This window comes from Cynara cardunculus, assembly GCF_001531365.2.
Source record: "Cynara cardunculus var. scolymus isolate 2C chromosome LG 5, CcrdV1, whole genome shotgun sequence".
NCBI classification, from domain to species: Eukaryota; Viridiplantae; Streptophyta; class Magnoliopsida; order Asterales; family Asteraceae; genus Cynara; species Cynara cardunculus.
The window spans coordinates 21,708,418-21,726,699 of NC_037532.1; the positions used below are offsets into that span (position 1 = coordinate 21,708,418).

Consider the following 18,282-nt stretch of genomic DNA (forward strand, 5'->3'; position numbering starts at 1 on the left):
TTTGAAATCAGCACTTGAAAATACCTCTTGAAGCTTAACCGGACAACACTTCTAAGAACACACTCAACTTTCTAAAARTGGAAAGAAAACCTCAAATGAAGGGGGTGACCCCCTTTATATACTTTCCATAATGGGAGGTCGGTTACCGCCTCTCCCCCCCTCCCCCTTTTTCTTGCCACCTCAACACTCAAACCTCTCATGCATACATACACGTATGCACAACCCTTCCCACACAAATATATATATTATATATGTACCTCACATATACACGTATGCATATGACCACATATATGCACATTTATATATATATATATATATTCTTACAAATATATATATTTAGATATACATTCAAATATTTCACAAAATTTCATATCGGCACGTATCAAATTATCATGCTGTCACGTAATTATTAAATCAAATAATCATGTATTAAATACCTTGGGTAATAACCAGGATCTGGTTATCACACTAACCGTTTTATTTATCGGGATGTGAATCAGGTCCTCGTTTGGGATTGGTATTAGTGACATTGTGACGAGATAAGTGATAGTTAAAGGCACGAAGAGGATTTAGTATTCGGGGACGTCTTTTATATTTTGAAGATAGCGACTATTGTTGGGTTTTTAGTAACACTCGACCTTAACCTGGACTTTATGTAGGACTTTGTTTATTATTTGTTGATGTTAAATCTAGATTTTCTATTTGAGGTAATCGAGTATTGATTTATAGAAAGAGATTTATCTTTCAATAGAGATATTTCAAAAAATGTAAATTAGTCGCACTTTCAGATTTTAGGGTGTTATTGTTGTATAGCAAGTGACTACCTCTTTTCCATTGTCGGTCATGAGACATACTTTTTCCTTTCTTTCGTCATCTTCACTATCACTCCAAGATCTTTCAACAAATTCCTTCTCAATATCATTTTGCTTTTCATGTTTAGGACACATTTAATGGTTTTGTCCCTACATACATAGCAATGAGCATTGTTGTTGGAGTTTTAATTGTAGCTCCCACGATTATGAGACTTGTTAAATCGTTGAAACAATTTTCCTTTCTTATTGGGAATCTTCGAGCATGTTTTGATCCTGGTCATTCTCATTTCTTTGGTTAGAAATCGACCTATCACTACCTCCAAAACGTTTGTAAGACTAAAATTTATTAAAATTATTTACCAAAAGGCAATGTCATCCGTAGAGTCATTTTTCTCGGATTCTTCTCTTGGTTGGCTATAATTTTCTTCTTTTGCTCTTTCACTTGTAGCACTAGCTTGGAGAGCTAATGTTTTCTTTTTTTTCCTTGGTCACGAGCTTTGTTTCTCTTCAAGGCTATTTCATGAACTTTGAGGTTACCAATGAGATCGTCCAACTTCATTTCTAAAAGATCATGAGAGTCTTCCAAAGATGTAATCTTGGGCATCCATTCCGAAGTTAGAGCTCTTAGAATTTTTCTTATGTAATCCTCATTCTCAACACAACTAGTCCTTTCAAGGTAATCATGATAAGGTTAAAACGTCTAAACATAGAGTCACTTGACTCGCCTTGAGTCATTTCAAATAATTCACAATCATGAACTTGAATGTTAATCTTACTACTTTTAACTTGAGAGTTACCACAATAAATATCTTTCAGGCTTTGCCGAATCTCATTCGCGGTTTTGCAAGTAAAAACACATTCAATATCATCCGAGTTCAAAGCGACATAAATCATACTTTTTTCTTCATAATTTAAGCAATTCCAAGCATCATCATTATTTGACCATTCCGCAATCAGTTTTTCAACACTTTTACCCATCTTGTATTTTTGTTGGAACATAGTTTCCACCAACACTAATATTCCACACATTTCTACTTTTACCACGAACATGACATTCAAATAGTTCGGCCCAAATGCCAAAACTTTCAATATCAATTTCTTTGGATAAAGAACCTTCATGGTGTACCACTTTTAAAAATCAATTTGCGGGTTTTCGAAATCACAAAGTATATGTATGTAACTTTGAAAAACCCGTTCTGGTACCAATAGTAGGACAACCTTAGGGGGATAAGGATTGTAAATGACATTTTTAACAATCCTTCAACAAAATAATCACAATAGAAAAATTCTCTTTTACACTATCAAACACAAGATAAATAATGCATAAAAGTAAAGAGACAATGTAATACCAACACCGTTGTTTACCGTGGTTCACCAACTTGGCTAATCCACTTTCCAAGATCCTTCTCGAGACACCAATCCACTATATAGTGTTCTTTGTGGTAGAACACAAACATTGGTAGAAATGTTTGTAATCTTCTCTTGATTTTGCTATAGAACAATATGGACCACTCACACTTAAGAGAAACACTCACAAGGTGTTGGATATTTTATGGTAATCACTCTTGTGTAATCAATACAATACTTGGATGATGAAAGAATGTTTGAGAGCTTTGAATGCATGTTAGTTTTACTTAAACAACTAGAGTGATTTTTGCTTTCAATGCTTCAAGACTTATATTAGAGGTTGGGATAAAAACCTAGCTTTATACAAGAAAATTGAGAATTTGGAGCTATGTTTATCGTTTGCAATATGCATCAAGTGGATGTCTTAAAAAGGACTGTTTGAAAAGTATTGTAGCATCATATCAAATTTCAATGTGGACTTCTGGATGAGCCAAGTGGACGTCCACATTGTGCTTGCCAACCATCACCATTTATTGAGTCATCTTTGCATTTAATGCATCTATGCTTTAAGAAGCAACATGTCACTTATCTTGAAAAAATGACTCTAGACATAATTATGAAGATGGAATAATTACCTTTTTTAAGTTGTCAAGATTTATTTTTTAACAAAAACTTTGAATTTTATAAAACTCATCCAAGTATTTTACTGATATTGTCGAGAGAGTTTACCGATTAAAAAATCTGAAGACCATACACATTCCAGATGTTGTTTGGGTTTAAATATTCATTAAGATTAATGTTGCTCCCTTCTCGAATTATATTCTGATGAAGTTCGTAAGAGGGCATGTTTCCTAACTCAAGTTCCATTATTGCAGATTTAACGCCTACACACCCATTTCGCCGATTACATAGAAAGATAATAGTTGATTATTTCACAAGACAAATTAATTTGTTAGAATACAAAAAACTGAGTTTTTGTTTTTGGTTCTCAATTATCAAAACGACAAAAATGTCAAGTGTTTATAAAATAGTAGAAAATGATTTTCATACACTTGCACCAACAAAAGAGAAGAAGTATTTGAAGATAAATTACATTACACATGAAAGTTACAGTGTCTCCACAATGGCGAGTGCTGGAAATTGAAATACTTGGAAATAAAATTACTTTAAGCTTCTAACCAAAGGAAATAAAAGATATATAATGCAAAACACTTATAGATGATGCTTCAGGGTCAAGGAGTGCCCTGCAAGTCGTTTACAATCCACCATTATATAGGTGGAAAAAAAGTGAGAGAGAGAGAGAGAGAGAGAGTGTGTGTGTGTGTGTGTGTGTGTGTGAGTGATGTTGACTTGAGAGAGAGATAGGGACCTCACATGGTTGTCTTCTATTCCTCCTTTATCCTGAACCCATTTGTCTATTTCTCCTCTTCTTCCATGAATGCTTCAGGTTTGACTTCTTGGCAAGACCATTAGACCAACCTTTAATTTCACCATTTTGGAAACAAAATCAATGCACAATCTTCCGTCTCTATCACTATTGTGGTGACACTTGTGGCCACAATGGCGATCTAACTCACTAATTTTCAATCTTCCAAGTTTTCTCATTTTTAGAAACAATTTAGACCAAGTGTAGAAGGATCAAACGAGTATAAAAAAGGGTAAGAATGATTTATAAAAGATGACAAATAACTCAAAAAAAATTGAGGTTATCATATATATCCTTTTCATTTTTTATTTTATATCCTTATTATATTAATTATTAATAATGTTTCAACTAAAGAATAATTAAAATTGCATGTTTTATTTTACAAATTACAACATTATAAAAGTCTCATTGACACTTTTAAAATAGGTTATATGTTGATTTTTTTATTTAGTTAATACACTTATAGTTTCTACTATTAATAACATTTAACAAAAAAGAAAAAGATATAAAATCGTATATAAAGTATCTTCTACTTTGCAATTTCATTAAAAGTTATATTTTATACATTTACAAAATTTTATTTATTTTCTTTTACTTCCTTTTTCTCATTTTATATATTTATTATATTAATTAGTTAGTAATATTTATATAACTAAATGTTATAATTGCGTATGTTGGTTATAAAAGTAGGGGTTGTTTTGTAAAATTGGTTTGAAAGTTAAAGGGTGTGTTTTGAAACTTGGTTTTAAAAATATATTTTACTCACTGCCTCTTCTTTTAGATTCGTATATGTGAATGCATGTGTTTCCTTTATCTCATTTTAAAAACTTTGAAGAGATAAGAAAAAGTTGGTGTGTGTTTGGCTCCTGGGTTTGAACAAAACAGAAGAAGAAAAGCTTTCATATTTCTTATATTAATTTGTTGTTGAGAGTCTTCATCTATTTACGAATTCAAGGTGAGTTTTTTATTTTAAAAGCTTCATTTGATATATTTTTATAAGGAACCGTATGGTTTGAAATGGATGTTTTTGAACACAAGTATTTGCTATTTGTTAGCATAATTGGGTTTTGATTTTGTATTATAACTTATATGGAATAAGAGTGACATAATCAGGAGATGTGTATATTGGGATATGGGTGCCATAATCATGATAGGTGTATATTTTGAAATAAGGGTGGCATAATCAGGAAATGTGTACATTTTGAAATAAGAGTGGCATAATCAGGATAGCGTATATTAGGATATGGGTGGCATACTCTTTGTTAAATGAGATTTTGATCATATGTGTTACTGTTATCGCATCTGTATGATGTGATGAGATTGGGGTTATTTCACCTGTGTGATGCGACAAAGTAAGTCATCACATCAATGGTGATGCGAGGAAATGGGTTTATTGCATCAGTGTGATGCGACAAAAAGGGGTTATCGCATGTGTATGGTGTGAAGATTGTGTTATCGTATTTGTATGGTGCGAGGAGTGTGTTATCGCACCAAAGGGATGCGATAAGATTGGTATATCACATGTGTTTGATGTAGCAAAAGGTGTTATCGTATTTGTTTGATGCGATGAAATGGGTTATCTCATCCTTGGGATGCGATAAGATGTTGTCTCATATATATGATGCGACAAAAATGAGGTTTTATATGATAAATGTTATTTAAATGTTATATTTTCAAAGATTGCCTTTCCAAAAGTGTTTTGGTGATTTTCACCATATAATATCTTTAAAGGGATTATTCACTAGACCTTACGGTCTAACCCTCATTTTATTTTCGCAAAAATGCATTACAGGTCGTGCACATTCGGAAGGTAAAGGGAAGGGAAATATGTGAAAAGATATGTTATAGCTTTACATTTGTGAATTTTGTGAAAGTTGAGTTATACGTGAACTTGTGAAATTCTGTTATTCAAGTTATGTATATAAGAAGCAAACAGTTTGTAGCTACTTTTGTATGTAGCAATGTATTTATTTGGGACCTGTGTGTAATATTTGTATTTCATGTTATATGGAATATGTGAATTTTATGCAAATGTGGAATGGGGTCTTAGAAGTTTGGTATCAGAGCCTGAGTTTAAGAGATTTAGATATTCAGCTTGATGTCTAGACTTAAACCATATATTATTTGCATAATTAAGGGTCCTTGCATTTATCGAACCTTTGGAAATAAATATAATAGGTTAAAAGAATGATATGTAAGGTACATTCGAATTACAAATGGTCAATCTAATCTTGGGTTTAAAGGTGCATATTTGTACTTGAATACCTTATTATATTTGGGAATGTGATTATGTGTATATTATATCCTTGTGAATTATCAGATGAGCAATTCACGATGATATGAAAGAATTGCACTTATTACCTCGGAGGGAAGGGATAGTCCACCAGAAAATATTCCAGAAAATCCAACTGCTGGTCGGGGTAGGGGCCGAGGCAGAGGTAGAGACAGAGGTCAAGGAAGAGGTAGAAATATTATTCCTGAAATTTATCCTGAACAATAAGAATTAAATCAGAAAATCGCGAATGATGAACAGAACAGAAACAGATTCATAGGTCGAGATCAGACTCAACATCCAGACTATGTTACTCAGGATATGTTAGCTGAAGAAATGGGTAAACTTCGAAATACTCTAATATCTTTATTGAGATATCCTACTCATCTTCAAACTGAAAGAATCGAGATTAATCCATAAGTTCCTACTACTAATAAAAAGGGAGGTGATATAAAAATGTTTTTAACATGCAAACCTCCAACTTTTTCGGTGAAAGAAATCCAATAAAAGAAATGTGTTGGTTGAAGGAGAATGGGTCAGTTTTTAATACCAACAAATGTTTATATGAGGATAGAGTGGGTTTTTTTGTTTCTATGTTAAAATCTAATGCTTTATATTGGTGGGAAGTGGAATCTTTATCCAAACCAGATATTTTGAGAACAATGTCATGGATGGAGTTCACTGATAGATATAAAGAGCAGTTTTTCCCTAAAGTTGCAGTCAGACAGTTAGAGGAGGAATTCTTAAAGTTGAAACAGGGGAATATGATTGTTTTTTAGTATACTGAGAAATTTCTGGAACATTCCCGATTTGCAGAACATTATATTCCTACAAAGGCCCGTAAAGTTGAAAGATACATTTGGGGATGAAACCTTCCATTCTAGAGTTTGTTATAGCAATGGATGATATCACATTTCCATCATCAGTTGATACGGCAGAAACAACTGAAAGAAATAAAAATAGACAAATGGGAGAAAAAGTTGGGGAAAATAGAAAGTGGGAGGGATCGTCAACCAACTTTTGTAGACCAAAGTTTGTGAGAACTGATAATCGTCCAACACAGAGATTTAACGGAAGGCCTTGTCTGAGATGTCACTGTGTCCATTAAAGTGACTGTAATATTGATCAAAGAAAATGTACAGATATGGAGAACCAGGCATATTTCCAGATATTGTCGAATATTTTTACCATTGCAATTCTCCGAATTATATTAAACCAGATTATCCTCAATTAAGGAATCAAAGATCAAATTTTGTTGGTGGCAATCAGAGTAACCGTGGGGGGTATAAGAAGAAGTGAACCAGATAAAGCAAAGGGACGATCTTTTCAAATGTCCAGAGGGGAAGTTGAAGAAATACCGGATGTGGTAACGGGTACATTTCTTGCTAACTCCGTATATGCCAAGGTGTTATTTGATTCTACTGCAAATTATTCTTTTGTGTCAACTTCATTTGTTGGCTGTTTATACATGAAACTTGTACCTTTAGACTATGGATTAGTAGTAGATACTGCTAATGGTAGTCAAATTTCTATCACAAAAGTTTATAATGACTGCCAAATGAAACTAGAAGGGTGTGTGTGTTACCAATTCGATTGTTTCCTATGCCTATAAGGGAATTTGATATAGTGGTGGGTATGGATTGGTTGTCAGAGAATCAAGCAAGTATAGTGTGCAAAAAAGAAATGATTCATATTGATCTGTCGGGTAAGGGACGAATTGTGATTTATGGTGATCGGCAAGACCGTCACACTAGTTTGATTTATGTCTTGAAATCCCGTAAGTGTATTCAAAAAGGGTGTCAATGCTTCCTAGTGTATGTAATATATTCCAAAAAAGAGAAGAGTAAGGTGGAAATGGTTAGTGAATATCCAGAAGTGTTTCCAGATGAGTTATCTAGTCTACCTCCAGACTAATTTGTAGAATTTTGAATTGATCTAACACCTAGAGCGGCACTAGTGGATCGTGCACCATACCGATTGGTTCCATCTGCATTGAAAGATTTGATGACTCAATTGAAAGAATTACTGGGTAAAGGTTTTATCAGATCTAGTACATCTCCTTATGGTGCCCAATTTTATTTGTCAAGAAAAAGGATGGATCAATAAGAATGTGTATTAACTATCCTGAAGTGAACAAACTGATAATAAAGAATAAATACCTTCTATCCATAATTGATTATTTATTTGATCAGTTGGTTGGGGCTAGCTATTTCTCCAAAATTATTGCAATCAGGCTATCATCAATTAAAAGTTTGGGAAGCAGATGTAGCTAAATTTGTTATTGTTTTTATCGATGATATTCTTATATACTCTCGATTAGAAGCAGAACACACAGAACATCTTTGTGTCATTTTGGAACTTTTAAAGAAAGAAAAGTAATATGCTAAATTGTCGAAATGCGAATTTTGGTTGAGGGATGTTCAATTCTTGGGTCATGTGGTTTCAGAAACAGGTGTTAAAAGTTAATCCACTGAAAATTCAAGCTATCGAGGAATGGGAAGCACCGGGAACGCCAACAGAGATTATAAGTTTCCTAGGTTTGCTTGGGTATTACAGAAAGTTTATATAAGAGTTATTGCGTATCACAGCACCACTGACAAAATTAACGAGAAAGAATATGAAGTATGAATGAGAAGAAGAGCAAGAAAAAGATTTCCAATTACTAAAAGAAAGATTGTGCAGCAGATCGATTTTGTCATTAACAGAAGGGTCAGAAGATTTTGTCGTATATAGTGATGCTTCAAAGTTGGATCTAGGTTGTGTTTTGATGCAACGGGGGAAGTTATTGCCTATGCATCCAGACAATTGAAAGATTATGAACGACAATATCTCACACATTATATGGAACTTGCAGCTATTGTTTTTTATTTTAAAGATTTGGAGACATTATCTGTTGGGAAGCAAGTGTCAGATTTATACAGATCATGAAAGTCAACATCTGTTTAATCAAAAGGAGTTAAACATGAGGCCATGGCAATGGATAGAATTGGTTAATGATTATAACTGCAAGATTTTTTATCATCCTGGAAAGGCAAATGTGGTGGCTGACACACTCAGTCGAAAAGAAAAGAGTGGAACAATCAAGGTGGTTGAATTGCAAGATAATTTAATCCCAAACATTCTTGATGAATTATTGAGATGTCAAAATGAAACTTTAAAAGAAGAAAATGTAAAGACACAAAGAATTGGAGGAATGATAACAAATCTGGTAAAAGATAATCGTGGAATTCTATGTTTTGAAGACATAATTTGGGTACCTCGTTTTGGTAACAATCAAGAGTTAGTGTTGAATGAAATCCACAACTATCGATATTCTATTCATCCTAGTACTAACAAGATATATAGAGATTTAAAACCATTTTACTGGTGGCTGGGATTGAAAAAGAATATTGCATGCTATGTAGAACATTGTCTGACGTGTCTGCAAGTGAAGGTAGAACATCAATGATTCTACGAAAATTTACAGTCATAACAAATTTCCAATGTGGAAGTGGGATCATATTACGATGGATTTCATAATGAAACTATTGAGAACACAAAAAGGGTATGATGTGTTATCCGGACAAAAGAGTTGGAATTTATTCAAGTGTTAAGCGGATTATAGTGTTGTCCGGATTTGTTATCCGGATAAGATCTTGCGATTTAAGCCAAGTGTTAATCGGACAAGTTTTGTGAAAGTCCTGTCCAGATTTGTTATCCGGACAAGGTTGACTGGATTATGTATTCACTTGTTAATATATGATTCTTTTGGAACAATAAATGGGAATTTTGACAAAATGAATTTGAACTGATAATAATTTCATTGACTACGGTCTATTCTATATGGAATTGTTTTATGAAATATTTTGATGACAAAATAAAGGTGGCATATCAAGGAGAGGTGTACCATGGGATAAGGGAGGCATATCAAGGAGAGGTGTATCATGGGATAAGAGTGGCATATCAAGGAGAGATGTACATCTGGATATAAGGGTGGCATTTGTATGTGTAACATAATATAACTCTTACTATTATATCCATTACGATTATCGTGATCTGGAATCTTTATTTCTTGGTGATTTAAAGGTTTAAGATCTGGATTCTTATTGGAAATCATAGTCTGGATGTTATTAAGGACAATATAACAGGTTTGGCCTGAAACTTTGAATAAGCCTGATTTGATTTGAAAGGTTTAAAAGTGACGTTGTAATAACCTGTTGGAATTTGATGTATTGTTTACAAGCAGACATTATTGGCTTGAAAAATAAAAGGTATCGATATTATGTTCTTGCTTGTTCATATATTTGTGATGTATATATGAAAAGTTGTTTTACTTAAAAGTTTTGGTGATTTTCACTCTGCAATAACATAAATAGGGTAACTCACTAGACCTTTTGGTCTAACCCTCGTTTTGTGATTTTAAATATGTATTGTAGGAAGTGCTGACGGTAAGGGGAAGGAAAAAATGTAATATTTCCCTATATGATTATCTACAAGAAGATTTTCTGATGACATGTATAGTTTTGATAGATGATCTGGTTTAGTACAAGAATTGTATTTGGAATTTTTGGACCATGTATTTTGTACTGATAGATTCTCGTACTAAGGGACCAATGTGGTGTATAAACATGTATTTCTTATATATGAAGTATGTGTTACATGCAATATGTGGAATGGGGTGTTACAGTTCATGTTCCCCATAGTGGCGGTGCAAGTGCACATCGACACTATGATCGTTTGCAAGTAATAGAGTGGTAAAGTACCGAGATCGTTTCCACAGGGATTGGACTACTAAGAATCGGAGATTTTCATCAACTTCTTGAGCATGTTTTGATTTGTGAATGAAAGTTGGATTTTTGTTGGTAAAAAGTTTTAAAATACGAAATAAACGAAATAGACTTATAAAATAAAAGATGATCATGGGTGTAAATATTTCTTAAGATAAAAACAACAATATAATGGTCATAAATTTATGAGATGTTTATAAATATTTTCAATCCCTCAAAAGTGAAAATTTATAAACAGATCCCACAAAGTTCCCACTCTCACCTCTCTGAAACTTGTTGATTTAGCTAAACAGAGAAAGAAATATAATTTATACTCAAATCTCTTTGTAATATAAATCTTCAATGCTTAATACTTAGCTAAATACGTACAAAATTCATATCCCTACGTAATTATCAAAGACTCTCTCAAGTTCTTTGTGTATCACTTAAGCCGTATTTCCAATCCGCTAATCACTTGATCAAAGATATAATATTAACACTTCAAAGTTATCGGCTTATCTGAGTTGAGTTCTAGTCCCGATTTAAGTGACCAAGTTCACGAAGTGTTAAATAATAAAAACACTCAATTATTGCATAAAAATCCTAAGTTAACTCACAACCACACCCATATAAGTAATTAACTCATGATAGACATAGGAAACATAATATAAGGCTGTAAATAAAATTGAAATGTAACTTTCATTAAAATAGAACTAAAGTCTATTGTCACAGTTAGGGGTGCCTAAAAATCCGACCAACCCGATCAACCCAACCTAACCCAACGAGAAATAACTCAACCTGAAGCAACCCGATGTCTAATCGAGTTGTAAATTTTTCAAACCGTAGATATTGGGTTACTATTATTTGAACCCAACCCTTGGGATAAACAATGGACCTATCTACCAATTTTAAAGTCACGGTAGTTGGATGGACTTCTTCTATTCCGAGTCTGTTAAAAACTGACAATCGCATAAGATTTATGCTCGCCCCCAAATCACATAGATCATGACCTACTTCTTTTCCTCCTATAGAACATGGGATGGTAAAACTTCTTGGGTATTTTAGCTTGGTTGGACTTTTGCAAGTAAGGAGTGCATCACATTCTTTGGTCAAAACAACCATCTCAAATTCATTCAATCTTCTCGTTCATTTAAAATGTCTTTCAAAAATTTAACGTAGTCTGGCATTTTCTCAAGAGCTTATACCAAATGTATGTTAATGTGGAGTTGCTTAAAGATGTCCAAAAACTTCTTAAATTGCTCGTCTACATTTTTGGTTTTCATTCTTTTTCGAAAAGGTAAATTTTACAAATCTAGAGCTGGTTGGTTAGACTTTTTCTGCTGGACAGTGGGCACAATCTTCCCACTGTGGAAAGTTTGAGCTGAGAGTTGTCTAGTGCTGGATGTAGATGTAGGGACTGTTTTCTGGACAAAAAATAATTTTGAGTTTCTCCATTGGGAGGACTCAAAATTGGAAATTTTGACATATAAAAAAGCATGTGAAAACTCGTTTTGATGGGTCGGTTTTTCGGAGGCTTCATTTGTATGACTATTGACGCTTGAACTATCCTCACTTAGTATGGTTACGGCCTTGATATGCTCCTTACCCTTAGGGATTTCTGTGTCACTAGGCAAAGTTCTTAAAGGTCTACCATTGAGATCAGCGGCAAATATGCCGAGTTGGGTTTCGAAACTTTTTAATGTTGCATTGGTTTGGTTTATAAAACCTATGGATAATGATTTGAGTGAGCCATTACCTTCCAATGAATTTTTCCTAGGCACATATGATTGTGAGGTTTGCCCATTTAGGTAATTGTGAGGAGCACCTTGCCCATATCCCGGGGGATTTTGTGGTCGATTTTGAACTTAGGTTGCCCCGGGGGATTGAAGTCCAGGATTTCTGGCCCATGAAAAATTGGGGTGATTTCTCCAATTTTGGATTATATGTGGGAGAAAATGGATTATTTCTAGCATGACTCCCAACATAATTTACCGAGATGGGATTTCCAGGGTGATATTCATAATAATGGCCCTCACTACAAAGGACACAAGATTAGGTCATAAATGGATTGGACATTATGGATTGAACTTTATTCCTTTCCCCATTTAAGTTTTAATTGTTCCTAACCAAATTAGTTAAAGCTACAATTTGAGCATTTAAAGAAGAGATGACATCAAGTTCATGAATTCCCGAAGCAGATTTATAAACAACAGCACAAGGGTTTGACCATTCAATATTATTATTAGAAATTCTCTCCAAAATGTTATACCCTTTGTTGTAAGTTTTACCTGTGAAAGTGACAGGCTAGGATCGTTCGTGTTCACCCAGTGGGCATTAACTCCCCACAGTAGCAGTGCAAGTGCACGTCAACACTATGATGGCTTACAAGTAATAAAGTGGTAAAAAGTACCGAGATCGTTCCACAGGGAAGTGACTACTGAGATTCAGAGACTTTTCATAAACTTCTTGCACGAGTTTCGAGTTGTAAATAAAAGTTGGATTTTTGTTTATAAAAAGACAAGAGGACCGAACTAGCGAAACAACGAAATAAACTTTTTATATTAAAGAATGGGCATGGGTGCAAGTGTTGCTTAAGATAAAATTAACAATAAAATGGTTAGACTTTTATGAGTTGTTTATAAAAATTCCAATCTCTCGAAAGTGAACTTTTACAACCAGGCCTCATAAAATTCCATAAGGTTTTTACATTTACCACTTCGAGACTTGCCGATCTAGCCAAAAAGTAAAAGAAATACGATTCTTACCCAAATCTTTTTGTGATAAGAATACCCATCGCTTAATCCCTAGCTAAATGCATACAAAATTCGCGTATCCACGTAATTATCAAAGACTCTCTCGAGTTCTTTATGCATCACTTAAGCCGTATTTCAGATCCGCCCATCTCTGGGTCTAAGATCTAATATTAACACTTCAAAGTGATCGGTTTATCCACATCGAGTTTAAGTCCCATCTTAAGTGACCAAGTTACAAAATGGTAAAAGATAAAAACACTCAAATATTATATAAACATCCTAAGTTAAACTCACACTCACACTCATACAAGTAATTTAGCTAAACATAATAAAAGTAATATAAGACATTAAATAATACTGAAATATAAATTGCATTAATATAAAACTAAATTACAAGTATAAGGAAATAAAATACTAAATTACAACTAAAAATTAAAGACATTAATTAAAAGCTTAAAAATAAAGAGAGGAATAAGAGAGAAATGAGACACACTAGAGGATATTGTGTCTTGCATGGTGTCTTCAAAAGAGCTCCCAAGGCCTCCTTTTATAGGGGAGAAGAAAGGCAGAAAAGACAACCTAAAATGATTACCCCTAGGGTAATAGTACAAAGTTATAAAAATAAATAAAATAAAATAGTTACATCAAAACAACTCATAAACAGCCAGAGGAAATATCTAGATGATTCTTCAAGTTGCATGTTTACCAAGAAGCAGAAACAGAATTCGTAGACTTCCCACAGTGGTGCCACAGTGGGCAATGCTGCCAGAAAATACAGGTTTTTGGAATAAAATTAATTCCTTTGTGTTTCATCATCTTTTTAAAACTTTTTGAAACAAAAGGGGGAAAGAAAATTGGGTATTTAATAATAACAAAAATAAATAAATAAATAAGAAATAACTCTTAAAAATAAGAGTTATCAGAAAGCCTCAGAGGCCGTTGCATCAAGAATAATTTTAGTGGCACTGGGAAGTCCATTATAAAATGTTTCCAATTGAATACAATGAGGGATTACATGGTGAGGACATTTCTGCAGAAGGTCTTTGAATCTCTCCAATGCATCTGATACCAATTTCATCGTCTTCTTGACAAAACGTCATAATTTCATTTCCAATTTTTACATTTTTTGTCGGAGGAAAATATTTCTTAGAAATTTTTTCGCCAAATCATTCCAAGTGAGGATCGAGTTTGGTGGTTGAGAATTTAGTCATGCTCTATCTTTCATGTTCACCTAGTGGGCAAAATGTCCTCACAGTGGCGGTGCAAATGCATGCTGACACTATGATCGCTTGCAAGTAATAAAGTGGTACAAAGTACCGAGATCGTTCCCACAGAGAAGGTACTACTGAGATTCAGAGATTTTTCATGAACTTCTTGCACGAGTTTCGAGATATAAAATAAAGTTGGATTTTTGTTTATAAAAAGACTGAAATAGGACCGACTAGTTAATTAACGAGATAAACTTCTAATATTAAATGATGAGCATGAGTGCAAGTGTTGCTTAAGATAAAATTAACAATAAAATGGTTAGACTTTTACGAGTTGTTTATAAAAGCTCCAATCTCTCGAAAGTGAACTTTTATAACCGGACCTCATAAAATTCCATAAGGTTTTTACGTTTACCACTTCGAAACTTGCCGATCTAGCTAAAAAGTAAAAGGAATGCGATTTTTACCCAAATCTCTTTGTGATAAAATATCTATTGCTTAACCCCTAGCTAGATGCATACAAAATTCGCGTCTCCACGTAATTATTCAAAGACCCTYTCGAGTTCATTGTGCATCACTTAAGCCGTATTTCGGATCCGCCCATCTCTGGGTCTAAGATCTAATATTAACACTTCAAAGTGATCAGCTTATCCGCATTTTAAGTATCGTCTTAAGTGACCAAGTTATGAAGTGATAAAAGATAAAAACACCCAAATATTATATAAACATCCTAAGTTAAACTCACACCCACACCCATACAAGTAATTTAGTTAGACATAATAAAATAATTAAAGACATAAAATAATACTGAACTATAAATTGCATTAATGTAAAACTAAATTACAAGTACAAGGAAAATAAAATACTAGAAATTAAAGAAATAAATTAAAGACATAATTTAAAGACATAAATTAAAGACATTAATTAAAAAGCATAATAATAAAAAGAAATAAAAGAAAGAGAGAAGAGAGACACATTAGAGAGTATTGTGTCTTAGATGATGTTGGGCACTCTTCAAAATGGCTCCCCAAGGCCTCTTTATATAGGGGAGGGGAAGGGAGGATAGTACAACCAATCATTACCTTAAGGGTAATTAGTACAAGTCTAAAAAATACAAATAAAAATAAAATAGAAGAAGGAAGACAACTTATAAACAACTGGAGAAAATATCTGGATGAATCTTCAAGCTGCACGTTTCCCAAGAAGCTGTAACAAGGTTGGTAGACATCCCACAGTGGTGCCACAGTGGGCAGTGCTAACAGAAAAATACAGGTTTTTGGAATAATACCTCTTCCTTTGTGTTTCATCATCTTTTTAAAAAAAATTGGAATAAAAGGATAAAAACAAGAAAATTGGGTATTTAATAATAGCAAAAAGGGAGGAAATAAATAGGAAATAACTCTTAAAAATAAGAGTTATCACTCTAGCTCTATCCTTCAATGTGTAAAAGAAAAGTGTTAAGCGTAAGGTTTCTTGTGTGACTCCGAGAATTTTAAAATCATATGTCATGTCTATAAAGGATTTTAAATGAAAGTGCGGATCTTCCGACAATAATCCCTCAAAGTGACCCATTCTAGAAATCATTTGAAACATAACCGGTTTTAGTTTAAAAGGTGTTGCTGTCATTTCGGGCCTACCTATTCCCGCAACCAATTGACCGAAATCGGGAGTTGCAGAGTCCCGTATTCCTCTACTTTTATAATCGGCAATTTTAATTGAAGCCTCTCGAGGAGGTAGATTATCCACCATGGTACGGTTTAAATTGGGATTTTGTTGATTATTTCTACCTCTTCTACATCTTTTAATGGTTTTTTCTAACTCAAGATCAAGAGGTAAAAGTTCACCGAAAAATGCGATTGAAACAAATGACCAAGGCTCTAATGAAAGTCAATATCTCAGAACAAAAATCATGCCAATCCCCCACAGTGGCGCCAAAGAGTTGGTAGCTTAGGATCGTTCGCGTTCACACAGTGAGCACAAAATCTCCATAGTAGCGGTGCAAGTACACGTCGGCACTATGATCGTTTGCAAGTAATAGAGTGGTAAAGTACCGAGATCGTTTCCACAAGGATTGAACTACTGAGAATTAGAGACTTTCATGAGCTTCTTGAGCATATTTCGATTTGTGAATAAAAGTTGGGTTTTTGTTGGTAAGAAACTTTAAAATACGAAATAAATGAAATAGACTTACAAAATAAAAGATGGGCATGTGTGTAAGTATTCTTTAATATAAAAATAACAATATAATAGTCAGAAACTTATGAGATGTTTTTAAATATTCTAATCTCTCGAAAGTGAAAATTTATAAACAGATCCCACAAAGTTCCCACTCTCACCACTCTGAAACTTGTTGATTTAGCTAAACAGAAAAAAAAAGTTAATACTCAAATCTCTTTGTAATATAAATCTTCAATGCTTAATCCTTAGCTAAATACATACAAAATTTGTATCTTTATGTAATTTTGAAAGACTCTCTCACGTTCTTTGTGCATCATTTAAGCCGTATTTCGAATCCCCCCATCTCTTGGTCAAAGATCTAATATTAACACTTCAAAGTGATCGGCTTATCTGCGTTAAGTTGTAGTCCCGACTTAAGTGACCAAGTTTACGAAGTGGTAAAGAATAAAAACATCCAATTATTGCATAAAAATTCTAAGTTAACTCACATCCACACCCATATAAGTAATTAGCTCATAATAGACATAGGAAACATAATATAAGACAATAAATGAATGTAATATTCTGGTTATTATATCAGGTATATATATATATATACATATATATATATATACATGTGTGTGTATGATATATATATGTATTTGGATATGTGTGTGTGGATAATATTTGTTGTTTTTAAAATAAGAAAAAGGAGAGGTCGGCAATGTAGCCACCTATTACCTTTTCTACTATTATGTATATATATAATATATATGTGTATGATATGGATAAGTGTGTATGGATTTATTTAAAAAAATAATAATAATAAGAAAAGAGGGGGAGTCGGTTCATGAACCGCCCTTCACTTTCCTTTTTGGTGGTGCATGTATATATAATTGTTTATGAAGTAAAAGACACACAAAAAACACATACCATATTTAGTTTTACTCTGAAGAAATAGGATTGCACAGGAAGAAGAAGAAGAAAAGGTTTCCAAAGCTTTGATTCTCAATCTTTAAAAGGTGAGTGTTTAGATCTTTGACTATGTATTGCTTATATATGATTTGATAAGCATTTTAGAACTGGTTATTGTGAATTCAATTACATTTTATGTTGATTCTTGAATAAATCCGGCCAAGTGGTGTCCGGATTGAAATTCGGATACTTAAACCGTTTAAGCTTTGTCTGGATATTATTTAAACCGGCCAAGTGGTGACCGGATCTTTTTTATATCGGACAAGAGGTGACTGGATAATGTGTAAACCGTTTAAATAATTCAAGTGATGTATTGTCCGGTTTAAATCTAAACCGGATGACAAAGAAAGTGATGTGTTGTCCGGACTTCTAAACCGGACAAGGATGTTAATATATTTTCAAGTGTTTTGACCGGACTTTTAATCCGGACAAGTTTTTTATCGGACTTCAAGTCCGGATGAAAATAGAATGTTTTTGGGAAATGTTTTTGAAATGAAGTGAGATGGCGGTGTAACCGCGAGAGTGATATTATGGCAGTGTAACTGCGAGTGAGATGGCGGTGTAACCGCGAGAGTGATATAATGGCG

The 18,282-nt window shown here is 33.5% G+C and overlaps 1 non-coding gene across 1 annotated transcript; it reads left to right on the forward strand.

The window, feature by feature from the left end:
• The first annotated feature begins 14,365 nt into the window (after positions 1-14,365).
• Positions 14,366-14,473, forward strand: LOC112513856. Its single transcript, XR_003069323.1, has one exon. It is a non-coding gene; the product is annotated as a small nucleolar RNA R71 (small nucleolar RNA).
• The last annotated feature ends 3,809 nt before the right edge of the window (positions 14,474-18,282 follow it).